Raw genomic sequence first — 14,165 nt, 5'->3', positions numbered from 1 at the left:
TATCTCAATGTTGATTTAAAAATGATATGGTGTCAGTTAAGTCAGGTAATTATCACAGATAATTATTTAGGTAGACTCATATTAGTCATGACCATTAGTAATTGGTGAATTCATGAAAAGGATCAACCAAAAGCATAAATTCTGACCAGCTGACTCAGTCAACATCAGTGAACAATTGCTTTTTTTTTTTTTTAATCTTTTTGTTATAGCATCATCTAAATGGGATTCGGGGAGGTAGTAGTAAAATATCAAGCAGTCAAAAGAATTCATGTGCGAAACAGTGTGTCTGTTTTATCATGACGATAGAATTGTGTTTAGCTATGAACAGGATTTAAATTCCTTACAAGACTATTACTAAGGTAACAGAAGAGCCAAAAATAAATGATTGCAAGCTATAATGGACATTTCTCTTTGCCTTATTTTTTCATACTATTTTATTATTAACTCTGAAATATTCAATATTCAAAGTATGAGAGGAACAAAACTACTTTCTTGAATTTGACAACAAATATTCATGGTTCCCATGGGGCAGGTGTAAACCCTGCAGTGTTTTACTGAGGTATATTGAAAGGACTCTATCTGAAAGAGCCTCTTTCAGGCAATTCTGATGCACAGTGAACTTCCTGAAGATAAAAACAAAGAAAAAAATATAAGTGATTAGATAGATGATAAATGTGGTTTCTATAAATTTGGGCTGATAAGAGCAATATGGTGAGTTCCAAGTCTAGTAGGTCTCCTGATCTTGCACATTCCCTCCCTCCCAGTTGCAAACCCCCTCTCCCCTGCCATTTGAACAAGCCTGGGCTAAGCTGCTGGAGGATGAGTGGCTACATGGAATCCAGATGAGCCCTCTCGGCTGAAGCCACAAAGAGCAGCCATCTCCCATCTGACCAGACAGCTGAACTGAGAAGCAGTCTTACTTTAGTATCTTTTTTTTTTTTTTTTATGCAAGGACCATGTATGCCTCAACTTTTTGGAGTCAGCACAAACTCAAGGTGAAGGCTGTGAGCCTCCAAAGTCCAGCTAGAAACTAAGACCTTTGCTTACTAGACAATCTAAACAAGTGGCTGCACCTCTCAGGATCCTCAGTTCCTGTGAGGGAATAAAGCACTGCCTGCTTATGTGTCATATAGATCAGATGAAAATAGATCAAAAACTCTTCACATGGTATTTAGATTAGCTGAACTCTATGACTACTAGCCATTGTTAGTGGTAATGTATTGTTATCACAGCAAAGGTCATGGAGAACGTACAAAAAATATGTTCAAAGATCCAACTTTGTGGAATTTCTGTAACTACTATGCTATATCCTTTTGCAGTCATTAGCAATGTTGGGTGTCTATGAGTGGTATGTGCTTTTAGGAATTATTTAATGAAAGATCAAATAGCAAGTGAAGCCAGATTTAGAAGAAATTATTGCCTTCACTTAAAATCTAACTCCATTAGCTATCACAAAGCTTGAAGCTTTGATTCCTGGTTTTGAATTCTGCAAATGACTGACTGAAAGTCTCTGCTGGTAATTTAAAGTTTTTTTTTTTCATTTTATCTTCTTTTCATCTAGAAAGTATATATAGAAAATATGAGGTGGTATTCTTCATCAACTATTTTCAATTAATGGTACCTATCATTCAGTGTGACAAACGTAATTATTTTTATGAATATCTGGCTGGTGTCATCTATAATAATAGAGAGAGATAGAAAAATGATATCTAATGATATAAAACTACGAATACTGAATGTCAATTCTGAGTATCTCAGTGATTTGAAATTATGTTTTATCAGATATCTCATAAAATAATCCCTGTATCTACTGAATAAATACATCTCACATAAAAAATTGTATAGAAACTTCCCCACTAAATAACTTATGGCCAGCCAGGTGCTTAATCATCCATTGTCAAAGCCGATATGTATAAAAGAATTAACTTTCCAATTACAACTATCTTTGCCATAGTTGGAAAAGCAGACGGAAATGACAAATGTTTTCCTTTCACAAAATTTTCTTTCACTATGAACGATGAATCCCTCTAGCCATTATTTTCCCTGCAAGAATACATTCACATAATTTCAAACCTTATAACTGCAGAGGTGTGACAGAACCAGTCTTACTCTTGGCAGCATCTTATCATCGATTAGTGTGAGCTTGCTGAATGATTCAGCAAAGCCTAAAAGGCACATACATTCAAAGGAAACTTGCTACATTTTTAAGCAATTCCACATAATCCTATAAGTCCTTTTTGGATTTAAATTTTGTTAAGATTCAGGTTAAAACTCCTGGTATTTTTTTTCAATTGTCCATCTAGAATGACTGCTCTTACCTGCTTCCTGTGTTGAAAGCTGGATAATTGTGAAATTTCTTGCCATAGTGATAGCACATCAGGAAGCCCATGCACTGTTGCCTTATCAAACTGAAGAACTGCTTATAAATTAAATTCTATAATATTTCATATTTGTTCTGACGTAGGCCCCAAGGGTAGAGGTTAGTGCATCAATAAAATTCACAACTACAATTTGACAATGTATAATAAAGAATGTTTAAAAAAGTTTGGGGGTAGAAATTTTGAATGCAGAATCTAACACTTTATAATTTGTACTTACTGAAACTTACTCCTGCCTCCTGAAGTTAAACCCAGAAGAAATTACATTTTTAAGTCCTCATATTTGAAGGTAGCCATTATGTCCAGACTATATTTTGCTGCTTTTTTACTCCATCATTCTTAAGTATAGTGTATAGAACTATAAGGGACAAGAGCTTTTTTTTTTTTTTTTTAATATAGCTAAGCCTAATTTCTGTCACAAAACACCTTCAGCCAAGTGGCAGAAATGCTATCTTAACCAATTCAGCGTCCTCATTGGCTTAACTGTGTTTTGATTGTTAAGTTTTGTGGAGTTTCTAGAGGACTGAGGAGTGCTTGGTCCAACACTCTGCCCACACTGATGCCCATTGAGCACTTTTATTTCTGTAGGGTATCTGATTCAAGAATGTCAATGCTACACTCTGTATCTCAACAGAAAGCTGTCTTCAAGTCCTTTGGATCTTTGGGGCTTCTCCACTTGGGTGGCAGAAAACATTTTCAATTTTCCACAAGTGCTACTCATAAAATAGATCTAAGATACTGAACTGAGTCCATTTCTTTAAATTCTCAAGTGTGTGTGTGTGTATCTTTTACTTCTGGACCATGCGGACAACAGGAAAACTTTGGAACTCTACCTCAAGAGGAGAGATAAAGAGTCCTTTATTTCTGGATTTCTCAAACTTCTTTATGAGACTCAATATTTCTACTCTTTATTCCTGTTTCCTTCCCTTAGTTGTAAATTCTCTAAGTAGTATGAATGTGATTTCTTTCTTGAAGTTGTATTTTTTTATACAATAAACATACATACATATCGTATATAAACATGTGTGTGTGTGGGGGGGGAGGAATTATGTTATTTTCTGTTATTCCAACCCTCTCTTAACTTATATTAACAGAAATATCTTAAGTCTAGTCTAATTTGAAGAATGAGTAAAGCCTCCAAATTATATACCAGGAATTAATTTGGAGCTTAATATGTTTATTGAATCTATTTATGAGCTCAAATTACAGAAGGAATATTTTCCTATTATTTTCTTCAGATAATTATTATATAGCTTTCCCAAGGATGGTAATTCATCTGTTGATTCTTCTTATAATCCCAATTTTTCCATAGTCAGTTTTTCTGTTACCCTTAAATTTTACTTTGAATTTCTCTTTACAAAATATGTCAAGTATATACTTTCAATTATTTGAAGGTACTTTTAGATTCCTGCCAAGAGTGTGTCCATCATTGTATTACAATGTACCTTAGTTTAGAAACCCAAATCCTATCTCATAAATATAACCATCTGTTTTCTTCTCATGCCTTCTTTACTTTTAATGCCATGACTTTCAATTGAATTCCCCAATTCTTCAGTGTCATACAGAGAATATTCACTTGAAGTTATTAATTTATTCAATCTAGTGGTCATGGGTTTATTGCATTTGAAGGACATGGTAACCCCTATGGTAAATCTTCTTAGAGGAATAATTGAACATACAATTAAAATGCTACTAACTCCTAATATTATGTACAATTGAAGCAGTGAGTGATGTCAAAAGAACAAACCTCATAAGAAATGATATATCAGTCAAGTTTATAAATAAATAAAAATTAAGCCACCATCAAATATGTAGTAAACAATGTAGTAAATTAATGTAGTAAACAATGTTCAAAAATGAGTGAGCAAGGGCTGAGGCTGTAGTTCAGTAGCAGAGTACTTGCCTATCACGTGTGAGGTACTGGATTTGATTCTTAACACCACACAAAAATAAAACAAATAAAATGAAGGCATGCTATCCACCTACAACTACAAAAATGTAAGAAAAAAAAGTTTGTTTTGTTTTTTTAAAAAAAATTTTCTTTGCAAACTGTTAGCAAGATGGGTAAAGGCACACAGGTGTTTATACAGAAAAGTAACTGGCCCATATTACCAGAGTAGGTTTTAAAGCAAAAGGTATGAGATGAGACCAGGTCATGAACATTGTGGTGGGCCATACTAGGGTGCTTGTGTTTACTGTGAACTAGAGAGTCCTTTAAAGAATTATCAATGATGTGGGATTCAGTGTCCATTATACATTATCTTTCATAATTTTCATATGCATCATATGAAGAAAACAAGTTTCAGTAAGGTTAAGAAACTTGTTTCAAAACCAGTTGCTTCTTCCCTTGTGGGTATTTGACTAATATCTAAATATGGAGATGAAAGGAGAATGGACAGGAAGACTCCATTTCAAGAAAGACAGCAAAATAATGGGAACAATAAGTGGATAACTGAGATCAAGGGAGCTCGAATAAATAATGGTGACAAGTGACTGTTTCTAGTGACTGAGTCTAAGGGCATGCTCTTGATTAGGCAGGGGATCCAGGAGTGTTCCTGGAAGGGAAGTTAGCTTATGTTTTAGACATGTTGACTTTAAGATCCATAAGATGTATTGAAGAATAGACAAAAAACTAAGAAGCTGACCATATGGTTTGTTGTTCAGGAATTAAAATCAGGGGTAAAAATACAGATTTGGAAGAATCAGTGCAAATGAATGACATGAGAGTTTAAATGCAGGAAAGAAGTAGAGTGAGTATAGACCTTGAGAAATAGAGGCATGGAAAGGAGGACCCTAAAAATGTAAGTCTGAGAAGAGACCAAGAGTAACTAACATGAAAGCAAGAGCTAAAGTCAGTTGATGTAAATCTAGAGTGGAAGGTCAACATACCCAATACTGCTGAGATCAGAGAGGGAAGGCCTAAACCACGCAGGGCATTGTGAAATTGAGAGGCAAATGGTTATTTTAGTGAAAGCAGGTTCTATGGAGTTCTTGGGTTCAGAAGGCTAATATCAATGGATTACTCTGGAGAACTTCTTCCCCTGTGTTCTTTGCAGAAGATCCTAGGTTCATGCAGTGCTCCAGGTCTGGTTTGAAAAGTGAGGGAAGTCTGAAAAAGTTGAAAGAAAGAGCAACTCATCTTGGGCATGAAACATGTGTTTAGCAGGTGGTCAGTGACCATAACCACACATATACTTTCCTAAGACTGGGGCTCATAATCCCTTCAGTGAATTTTTTTTTCTTTGTGGGGGTTTCTTTAGAAGATGAAGCTTAACACATTAAGGTCAGGAGAGAAGCTTGTTATGTTATTTGGATTTCTGCAGCATGGGTCCTTTTCTTGGTCACATAATATCATGTCCTCCTAGTTGTTCTAATTTCCTTCTTCTTCCAAGCAATTATTTTTGTTGTTGTTGATATTCTTCCTCTTATTTTTATCTCCTTCGAGACACTCATCTCATCTAAAAACTTGTTGAAGCTGTTTCCCTTCTTCTTTGGCAAAGAAATCAATCGTTTTTTAGAATAAAGAGAATTCATCCTATGTTCAAATAGGGAGATGACTAAAGCCAACTCTATGTGTGATCAATTTGTATATTTGGAGGCCTTTGGTCTCAGATTGATTCATTTTCCTTTACTGCTCACCAGGAAAATGTTCTTTGCAAACTGTGTAGGTAAATGAACCTTTCACTGCAGATCAGTCTCTGAGCTCCTGATCAAGAAGAAATTCAGCAGTTCTTATTTGTAACCTGCTGTCACACTATGTTCTTCTCCTCTGGTTCCCTCACCTGTATGTCCTCACAATTCCTGCCACATACTTTAGGTGTTAGGAATTGTCAATCATTTACTAGCTAAGAGTCACCCTCCTCTAGAAAACACAACTCAGTGTTGACACAAATGTTAACACTGTCTAAATTTCTCCTCTTTTACACCCTTTCCCTTGCTGGACCTGTTCATCAAGCTTTGTTATTGAAAAATACTGGATTTTGTCTTGTCAATTGAAGAAACATTGAAAGAAAGGTTCTAGGAAAGCCTTTATCTCAGTCACTATAGCACTCTGCAGGTTCAGTCTCAAAGTTAATTCAAAGATTTGAAGTGTACACTTGAAGTTCATCTAAGACTCTATAAAGAATCTAAAAATCAGACCTAAATTTTGGTAAAGGGAGTTTTCAACTCATGCTTCATAATTCATTTATTACAGTAAAATTTTAATTAGAATTCTTCCCTAGGTCTTATATTTTTCAATGCTCCTGCCAGTAATTTTCTTAGTCATAAAAGGTGAAGGAAGATGTATTTCTTTTATTACCACTAACTGGATGACAATGTGCAGCCTTAGAAAATTACCTCACTAAAACGGTTACCCTGTTACTCTTTAGGCCTTCCCTAGAGTTCTCCTTTATTAAATGGTATTACATTGCCAATATCCTGCTTCTAGAAGCTTCCTGTATACTCTAAAACAAAACAATAGTTGCCTAAAGGCCTCCTTGCTTGTTTTATGGTACAGAAGAAAAATTTCAGGAAAACATTTTTCTTTCCACTACCTTTAGAATTATAAAGGCTTTTTAGAATAGCAAATTTTCTCCAAACTGGAATTTATATTTCAGCAATTATTCAGAGATTTTAATTCCCGATTGTTTATATCCTTCATTCATTTAAAAATTGATGAAACTATAGAGGTTAATAATTCTTTAAGAAAATGTTATTTTACTGTGACTGCAACAATTTGTGAAAATATGAAACTCTAGAGTTTGGCAATTATTCTTTGAATGTATTTTTGCTTATCTGTGTGTTCAAGAAATTGTGCTCAATCTTTCAGGAGAGATCTGGTTATTCAGCTATGAATGAGTTCCATATTCAGGCAATCTTTCTGCCTGTCATATTTTCATGGAAAATCAATATACATGTTTCACAAATTGGGAATGTTCTGTAATATATTACCTATAGGCTGCCAACTATGAAAACCTGAAAGAAATGAAAATAGATTAATGCTTTTAAAAATGCATCAGCAATTTTTTTTCTTCAATAGCTGTCTTTAAAGCAGAAATCGCCTCAAATGACTTTCTCTGTCACAAAAGGCCGCTTCAGCTCTCTTCTTTGGCAAACACAGTCAGGACTATTGCTCATTCCACTATATAGAAGTAGCACTACTGTGTAGGTTCCTGAAGGCTACTGAGCTGCATAGCAAATGAGTGCCCTTTGTCATTCCTAATCAATAACAGGAAGAAAATTCTGAGCAGAATTTCATACACTTTTACAGATAGAGATGTTGTTCAGAGAAGACAGGGGGAGAGGACAAGGAGAAATTCTACCGCGCCCATTGTTGATAATGGAGTATTGATTATTATTGTGCCTGTGCTGGGATCATAATGTTGTGGTCACTTCCCACTTATAAGAGGATTCAGCTCAGGTGCTGTTTAAGGTACAATGAAATGATAAAGGTTTCAGAAGAAAATCCTTAATGACATGAGTTAATACAACCAAAATTAGCTGTGGTGGGCTGGGGATATGGCTCAAGTGGTAGGGCGCTCATCTAGCATGTGTGAGGCACTGAGTTCGATTCTCAGCACCACATAAAATTAAAAAATATACTGTGTCCACCTAAAACTAAAAAAAATTTTTTTAAAAATTGTCTGTGGTTATGTAACTCCGAAAGTACCAGTAGAATACAGACATCAATATTGAAACACAAGTCTCTCTAGCTTATGTAACAAAGGAAGTCTACTAGCCTAAACCTAAGGACTACCATGAGAAATCAATGATATCTGGTAATAATAACTAGCGATCACAGTGAGTTCATCATACACAACAAGTGCATCTAAAAATCCACTTGTTTTAGCTCATTTAATACTCATAACATTATGAACATTATAAAGGAAGAACGAGAAGAATCAGAATTTCTTGGACCATAAACAGTTATCTGTGCCTCCCTTTGCCACCCTAAGGTCAAGATTAGCACATTTTTTCTATTATTTTTGAGAGGCTCCAGCCCTAAGAGGAAAATAAATGTTTTTGTCTACTTTATTAGACTTTTGGTCAAAACCAAGAAAAATACAATAGAGCCTAAGTATCCCAGAGTTGGCATTAAGGTGTTAAATATCAAAGGGGACCATGCAAAGAGGCTGTCCAAAGAGTTCTATTAGTGTTGACTCTGTAACCATCTCAAGGTTAAGCCAAGAGAAGGTGAGAGATTTAGCAGGACATTCAAGAGAGCAAGAATAGCAATTTTTTTGGACAGGAGTTAATGTGCTGTGTTTTCTCAGTCCCTCCTCACAGGGAGAGGATGAGAGTGCTTTCCCACTTCCTCAAATCTAGTGAGAGAAACTTACTGAAAACTTGACAGGTGTAGTAGATGCTGTTAACATCCTGCCAGATCCTTTAACAGGACTTGTGCAACCTGGCTGCTCGCTCTATTCTCTCTCCCCCCTCCCTCATTATCTTTATTTCTCAGAGGTTATAATTCCCTACCCACAAAGGATTCTTCCAACAAATGACTGACAGAAAATGCATGCTCCCTTACATTACATTGGGACCAAATTTATGATGCCATTCCTGCTCCAAGGACACTCGTGAGATTATCTGAAACTAACCTTCAGCTAAAATCATGTTGTTTCTTATACTATCTTACTCCTGTCATTCTCCTTCTTCCTGAACAAATTAACTGTTCTCACATCCTCACTCTAATCTTTGGTTAAAAGAATGCAACCTCTGGAAACAGGTATCTTAACTTTGTGGAATATCAAACCCATGTCTGATTAGTGCCTAGAAAAGTCGAAAGATGTGACTGTGGCTTGTAATTTAGCTGCATCATGATAGGCACCAGGATAAATGGTCATGCCATGAAAGTGAGTCGCCTGCCAGCTGTCTTGAAAAAGGGTTGGCCTGATCAGGGCTATTTTCAGGGACTGAATTTACCTCTGCAGGAAGGTGACTCTGCATCAAAATACCCTGCTGCGTGTAGTCTCAAGCATCATTGCCAATGGATGTTCTCACAGAGCCCACAAAACATCCCTTTTGAGAGAAAAGTAGGTTTAAAATCTGCTACCCCCAGAGGACCCTACTGTGAAGTTACAAATTTAATAGTAATATGCCGTTTATGACTCGTTTCTTTATGTTCTCCCTGATCAAATCCTAGATCAGACAATACCCGTACTTACTGCAGGGAAGGAGGTAAAGTGAAGACACTTTTCCCTCTGATTGAATGTGAGCATGAGGATTTAACATTAGAGTGGGCTAGTGTTTTAAGAAAATCCACTGTACTAGAACAGATTGCCAAAGGTAGGAGATGCTGGGAAACCAAAGAGGTGGATGGCTTCATAACTACCTCAAATTCAGTTTATTAGGAACTTAAATATACCCTGGTCTTGAGTGGCAACAAGACGGGCAGGATCCCAATATTCCAGGACAAGAGGAAGGGGTTTATATGCTAAGCTGGATTCTCTACCACTACATTTCTTTTTCCCCTCTCTCTCTCTCTCTCTCTCTCTCTCTCTCTCTCTCTCTCTCCCTCCCTCCCTCTCTCCCTCCCTCTCTCTCCTTTTTTCAACTTGAGAGTTATTGGAAAAGTCATGGAAACCTTGAAATTCATACAAAGGACAGAGGGGAATAGATTCATATAGGAAGATATGCAAAAGAATAAAGTACCTTCTGCCTGCACACTATAGATTTTTAGCTTGTTCATGAAATCTAAAGTCCTATCTCGAGATTTTCTTAAAAGGAGGATGTACATTCTTTTGATCATATCTTCTTCTGGCAAACTCCATTGCATCAACTCCTTTACATCAACATTCTCTTTTCAAGCGTTTTCAACAAAATTAATCACTGTCCAAAAAAAGTATAATTGACATTTCTATACGTTGTCCAGGATGTGACATCTTTTGTCCTTTGATTGATGAAGAGTTTAATGAACAGCAGACAGCTCATTTAAAACACTGGCAACCATAACACCCAGCAATAAGCCCAGCATTGTCCTAGTCATCTTCAGCATCAAAGTCCAATAGTTTGGACAGCTGTGGAAGCCACATTCCTGGCAGCAGGATTTGGTGATCTATGGAAGTAATAGTTCATGGATTACGTGGTGTGTCTTGCATAGTTCACATTCCATTTATTTCTTCCTGTTTTTGTAACTAGTTTCTTCAGACTTTGCACAGACTCTACCAAAAAGAATTCAAGAGTATCTTTTGTGGGATTTGGGATATAGCTGAGTAGTAGAATATATGCTTAGTATGTGCAAGGTTCTGAATTCAATCTTCAGCACCACACACTCAGACACTCACACAGACACAAACACACAATCTCTTTTTACTTAAATAGTCTAGAATCAATTTTGGAGACTTTATTATGAATCTTAAATAAAGGATCATTTAAATTTAATAAAATTAAATTAAATTAAAATCAATGATGTTCTAGGTGTCATGGAGAGGATGACATTATAGAATGAAAGTCCTGTGTACCCTTGTTATTTTTCTTCTTTTCCATCCATTTATTTTTTTTTCTTCCTCTTCTTTCCTTCATAAGGTTCAAACATTGTATCATGCTTTTATTGTGAAGAACAGATCAACTCATGCTATGAATGATTTGAATATGAGAAGCGTCTCCCTAAGATTCACGTACTAAACAATGGGTCCTTGGGTGGCACACTTGGGAGGTCCTGTGGACTTTTTAAAAAATGTTTTTTAGTTGTAAATGGATCTTTAATTTAATTTATTTATTTATATGTGGTGCTGAGGATTGAACCCAGGGCCTCAGGCAAGTGCTCTACCACTGAGCCACAACTCCTGCCCTCTTTGGACCTTTTAAGAGGTGGAGACTATCAAGGAGGGGTGATGAACTCAGACATAATTTTGGGGACCCCAGGCTCTTGTCTTCCATTTCTTGGCTCATAAAGTGAGCAATTTGCTCCACTGCATGCTCCTGATATGATGTACAGTCCTTACCAGAGGATCAACATAATGGGGCTACTTAATCTTAAACTGGAATGTCCAGAACTGTGAGCCAAAAGAGCCTTTTTCTCTTTATCAGTTAATTGCCACAGGTATTTCTTTATAGTGATGGAAAGCTAACATAACTCATTTAACGTCCCTGTTTATTCTTAAAATGTGCCTGCCTTTATGAAGGGATCTCTAAACAATAATGCACAAACATCTTCAGAGCAATTAGGGTAATAAAAATGTCAAATGAATGAATAAATGTCTATTACATGTATATTGCCCACATTTGTCTAAACTTTGAATACTATCTCAAACCTAACACTTTTATTACCATAATTTACAATTACTTTAGACTACTATGACTAATGTTATTCAAAATAATAGTACATATAGTGAGTATCATGGTATGTTTAATTCCATCATAGGCAATATTCTGACAAACCAGCTCAGTAACTTAATTTTAAAAGACATATTTGCCAATATACAATTTATTTCCTTTTTAGATACATTGAATAAAATTTTGTCAGCCATATCGAAAAAGCTTAGTGTTTATATCTTCAAGATTATTATGAGAAATAAATGTGGTATCTGATAATAATGACTAACAACTATTGGGAGTTCACTGTACACACCATGTTCTTCTAAGTTTACTACTTATTAACTCACTTAGAATTAATTCATAACATCTTATAAAGTAAGCAGTGTTACTATCCCCATTTTATATATGAAAAATCTTAGGAACTTTATTGATGTTTCCCAGCTCAATCACATGGGACATGGTAGAGTAAGCTTTCAGAAAGAAATACAAAGCAGCATATTATAAAGACAGAATGAAAAGCACTTTCAAACCCTGACTCAGGAGTTCAGTCCTATAACCATGGGGCAAGGGTGCCTCTTGATGTAAATGGCATCTGTACTGTGTAAGATGAAGTAAGTACTTCCAAACTGTCCATTTCCCTTATTCTTTTATACCCTTTCAGATAAAATCTTATAACATCATATATACCATTTGACAATACAACTTTGAAGTACTACTTTTTCCAGCCAAGAATATGAGGATTAAAACCATACCACACCAATACAAAAGTGAAATGGTTTTCAAATTCTCATTACTTCCAAGATTCCAAGCTTAAGTTCTTGACAGTCTTAAACCAATAAAATAGAAGTTCAGTTTCCATTTCTCTTCTATTCACTCTGCTTTAACCTCAAAATACATTGCCTCCTTTTCTACAAATTACACTGAAATTCTCATGGTAACTTTACAGCCATTTTAAGGGGATTCTTAACAATTTTCCTTCATCTCTCTTTTCTAAATTCTTTCCCTTTCCTTTATCCCAAATCTCTGTTCATTCAGCACTCTGTCACGTGTTGGCTCTTTGTATTCTTTTCATTTTCTAAATGTCCTTGACAGATGTACATTGGATCTACAATTTCCTTGCTGTACCCTGCCTCCCTCCACCAGCTTCTCTGTTCATGGTCTCCTCTAGCACTCCTATGCGGATAGCTCGCCAGTAAATGTCAGCCTTTATTCTAATTGCCCAAAGGTACAACCAGCAGGGCACAGTCTTCAGAATTGAACTCGCTGCTATCTGCCTTTTAAATCTGTGGCCTTAACCTTTATGTCCAGTAAGTTTCTAGTTTGGGTTATAGGACATCTCCACTGGGATCATCTGCAGCCACTTTAAATTTAACAAATTTGTCTTTGGTTGATCCTTTTCTTATTCTTCTTTATAAAACACTCTTTTCTTTATTGCCTCTTTCCTTAACATGCTAAATGTATCACTATGTGCTCCACATTTTCTGTGACAATTCTTTTAATTCTCCACTGAATTCACACAGTCTAGGAATTTGCTAGTCCAAGCCTAAAGAGAAAAGCTCATAATTGATTTACTTATCCTTGCCCACTTATTCATTCTCAGTGCTAAGGTCTTGTTTTCTTCAAGCAAACTTTCTTGAGCTCTTCTTAAGAAATCATTATTTGTTAGTCTTACACCTAATTTCGCAAACAGGTATCTATCTAAATGCTGATTTTTAAAAAATTTAATTGGCTGTTTTATTTAACTAGAGTTCTGACTATATCTCCAACATGGATCCTTTAAATAAGTAAACCAGTTTTTCTTTTATTATTTTTACATTTTATCTTATTTCTGTCTCTATTACTTGCCTAGGATCTAAACTTCAACTCAAATTCATCTTTAATAAAATGATCTTTTCTACTTTGATGCCTTACATTGTCCCACATATCTGATTATAATTTTGATTTGTGTTATTCTCTCCTTTTATTCCACAGAAACATAAACATAGACTGAAAAAGAGTTCAGTGTTAGATGAAATTAGCTTCATTTTATGAATAAGGTCATGTCTTTTTGAGAGGTTCTGCTTAATTTCTGGATCCTTGAGGGCAAGTTCTCTCCTTGGCATTCATCACAGAGGATTTGTCCTCAATAGTTGCTTGGGGAAAATGTGTTGGGTTTATTTTGATATAGAAAAGGAAGAAGGTCTTGGTACAGTTTGATTTTCACTGCTTAGGCAAAATCCTTTCAAACCAGCCTCTAGAAATGCTAAAACAACAGAGTAATGAGTCATTAATCCACCTTCCAGATCTTGCTAATATAAAATTTATGACTTTGGTGAGTGGCTTTCAATACTGCTGATACCATCTGCTACTCTTTCCTGGTTGAGTCACATAATACTGCTTTTCCTCAAAAGGAAGAACGATGAATATGAATCCATGTAACATACTAGTCAAAGAGAACCAAGCGAGGGCCTGAATGAAAAAGGGAAATTAGTTCATTAAGTAAAATTATTGTGAATGCCTAGAGTGAGTATAATAATAAACTTTATTGTTTTCGTTTTTGCAAATTAT

This window comes from Ictidomys tridecemlineatus, chromosome 9 (assembly GCF_052094955.1).
Source record: "Ictidomys tridecemlineatus isolate mIctTri1 chromosome 9, mIctTri1.hap1, whole genome shotgun sequence".
NCBI lineage: Eukaryota > Metazoa > Chordata > Mammalia > Rodentia > Sciuridae > Ictidomys > Ictidomys tridecemlineatus.
This window is presented reverse-complemented; position numbering follows the sequence as displayed.